Source organism: Cyprinodon variegatus, unplaced genomic scaffold (genome assembly GCF_000732505.1).
Source record: "Cyprinodon variegatus isolate N-32 unplaced genomic scaffold, C_variegatus-1.0 Scaffold616, whole genome shotgun sequence".
In the NCBI taxonomy this organism is placed as follows: Eukaryota; Metazoa; Chordata; class Actinopteri; order Cyprinodontiformes; family Cyprinodontidae; genus Cyprinodon; species Cyprinodon variegatus.
In genome coordinates, this window is record NW_015151069.1 from 1,827 (window position 1) to 5,325 (window position 3,499).

The following is a 3,499-nucleotide window of genomic DNA, read 5'->3' on the forward strand; positions in this document are numbered from 1 at the left end:
CGCGTCAACCATTGACTTTGCATGTAAACTCGCTGCTTCTGTCGCGCCAGCTGCCCCCGGTGTGAACGCAGCATCACAGTGGACACAGACATACGATGACCATTTCAGACCCCTTTATGATTTCCAAGTGGGAAAATTTGTAAGATAGCAGGTTGTTCAAATACTTATTTTCCTCACTCTATTACAGTATTAATCCTTTCTGGTAAGGTCTGTTCAGGGAGAGGATAGTTGGTTGAGTAGTTGAACCTCAGATTTAAAAAGAGCAGTTTGATTTTCGTCCTGGTCGTGGAACACTGGACCACCTTGATACTCTCAGTAGAGTCCTGGAGGGCACTTTGTTTGCTCAACCCATTTACATATGCTATGCGGACGTGGACAGTGTCCCTCAGGGTGTCATGTGGGGTACTCTTCAGTGTATGGTCTCAGGCCATTTGATATGGGTGTTATGATCGCAGCCCCAGTAGCTAATATGATTATTCGCCTGCCGTTCCCTCCCTGCTCTCCAATTGTCATTCATCTTATTCACCTGCGCCCTCTGCTATATATTCAGTTCAGCCCAGCTATCTTTATTTGTGTTATGTATTTGTATCAGTTATTCATGTTTGTTTTATGAGTTTTGTTTAAGTCCCTGGTGCATGTTCCCATCCCCGGATGCCAGTGGATTTAGAGGGCTTGGTGTTTTATCTCCTGTCTTCTGAGCATGTCCCAGCTCTTCTCCGCAGAGCTCTCAGGGTTTTGGCTCAGAACGCGGGGGAGGTCACTTTTAGTCCTGTAAGCCTGGCTCCTAGGTGATCAGTTCAAAGTTTATGCAATTATCCTTGTACCGTGTCTTGTCTCTGTACCTGTACCACAGACCTGCCTGTCTCCATCTGCATGTGTCTTTCTGAGCTGGCTGCTGGACTTATGGAACTCTGAACCTGCCCGAATCCTCTGTGGATTCCTGGAACCCTGGATCTGTCTGTTCCTGCTTGAAATAGAACCCCTGGTTGGGCTACGGACTCCTGGTTTCCAGAACTGTTCATATCTGATCTGTATCCCTGACCTGGATTGGATTAGTGTCTGCTTACTGAGGTGGCTGCGTCAGGGACACTCTGAGCAGCTCCTTGCAGCACGTTTGGCAGTCCTTCGGCTGAATCCTGCATTCCTCAAAGAGGTTGGACTGAACTGTTAAACCAGGTAAGTGACTTAGTCGGATAATCATCTCCTGTCAGATGATCAGGGTCACTTACTTGTGTTTCTCCCTCCAGGGTGTCAGTGATTGGGACGGTGCCTCCGTCCTGCAGCCACTGCTGTCCGCCCATCCACAAAAGCCTGCATTCCCATCTGTTCTGTTTTGTTTTTATTTCTGTCATTAAACATTTTGAAACTACCCATTGCCTGAGTTCTGGGTCCATTTGTCTGGTTTTATAACAAAGGGCTATTTAGGTAGAACTTGCTAAGCATCTCTGGCAGTAAGTCAGACTCATTTTCAGTGACAGTCACTGTTGCTCTTTGTCACAGATTTTGTTCATAATATTTATGGACAGAATCTTTAAGTGCAGTTAAAGTGTTGAGGCAATATATTTTGGTCTTACAATTGCGTTCTACTTCTGCGGATTGTGTGATTCTGTTTGGTCTAATCAGTCAGTTATCTACTTCTCTTACTGAAATGGTTCACAGGCAAGTGTGAAGCAGCTGGAGTGAAAATCAGTGCCTCAAAATCCAGGGCCATGGTCTTGAACTCAACAAAGGTATAGTGTCTTCTCTGGGTAGGGGATGATGTCCTGCCCCAAGTAAATTATCTTGGAGCCTTGTTTACGAATGAAAAAAATATTGTAGCAATAGATTGATAGGTGAATTGGTGCGGCACGTGCTGTGAAGCTAGCACTGTATCATTCTATTGTGGTGAAGACAGGACTCAGTAACAATGCAAATGTATCGATTAACTGGTCGAGCTATGTTTCTCTTCTCTGGCCATGAGCTTTGGGTTGTGATCAAAAGAACAAGCTCTCCCTTAGTGATAGGGTGAGAAGCTCAGTCATTCTCGAGGGACTCAAATGGAGCCACTACCTCCCCACTTTGAGTGTAGCAAGTCAAGGTGACTCGGGCATCTGATCAGGATGCCTCTTGAACACCACCCTGCTGACGTTTTCCAGGCAATCCCACTGGGAGGAGACCCAGAGGGACAATACTGGAGGGACTATGTATCATTGCTGACCTGGTAATGCCTTGTTATTCTGCAAAGGAGCTGACTCAACCGGCTGAGGAGAGATAAGTCTGGGCCTTCCCACTTAGGATGTTACCCCTTGAAACCCGACCCCAGATAGGTGGAAGAACATAGATGGATGGATGGATAGCATGTATCTATGCTTGGGCATTTCCATTTTGAAAGGACATCAAAAGAAAATGAGATGAAATACAGCACACTCAACTTAGCTTGATTGGTCTCTTAGTCATGGTTTGTGGCCTCAGTGAAGAGTTTTATGTCAGTTCTTAAAAGAATCAAAGAGCCTCCTTCATTCTCTTATCCTTTTTTAGAAGCGGCAAACAGGTCAACAAGTAATTAACAGTTCAAATATGAAAGCTTTTTTGCTGTCTGAGCTCTGTGTGGATTAATTGAAGGTAAACTGTTGTTAAAATCATTCACTACATCCACAGTATGTCTCTTCATAAACTTTAATCGTAACTGATCAACTGAAGTTAAGATGGTAACAACAGGATATTTAAAAATGCAATTAGCTGGGTTCTTTTTGATATAAATGTTTTTAAACCATTCTTTTTGTATGATTCAATTACATCAAATGTGTAATGTACCATGACATCTGCTATGAATTGGTATTATACAAGTAGACTGAGCTTAAATTAAATAAATGTAAAAGTTTTACTTGTCTGTTGTTCCTATGTGTTTGGTGGCTTTGATTGGTGTTTATTAACTTATCTCATTCTCACCTGTTTTGTAACAAACCCTCACTGCTGGTTCACTGTTTGCCTATTCCTAAAAGATAAGTAGATTATTTATGTTTTTATTTTTTGTGCCCACAGGGAAGCTTTGTGACTTCAAAGAGACTTCATCTGAGGAACAGACAGGCATCTGACCACTGGGTCCCAGTGGAATCTGAAAAAAGGCGTTTGTTTTTACCAGATTTCCTTCAGCATAGCTCTATTAGATACAGGCTCATCTCATGAGGAATAAACAGTTTGGAGAGGAGAAGAGGTTCTGTAATGTGACAGTGGCGTTGATCAAAGGAAGCATTTTAAATTGTGCAACAGTGACATCTGTTGTCCAGTTGTAAATGTACACGTTAATGACTAACAGACATTTCAAGTATCCAAAAAAAAAAAAAAAAATATATATATATATATATATATATATATATAGTCACAACTCATGCATGTCCATTGGTCAGAGATACATTATGGAACTTGAGAACAATATTCTGATATCTAACAATTCAATTCAGTTTATTGATAGCGCTGATTCACAACACATGTCATCTCAAGGCACTTTACAGTCAAATTG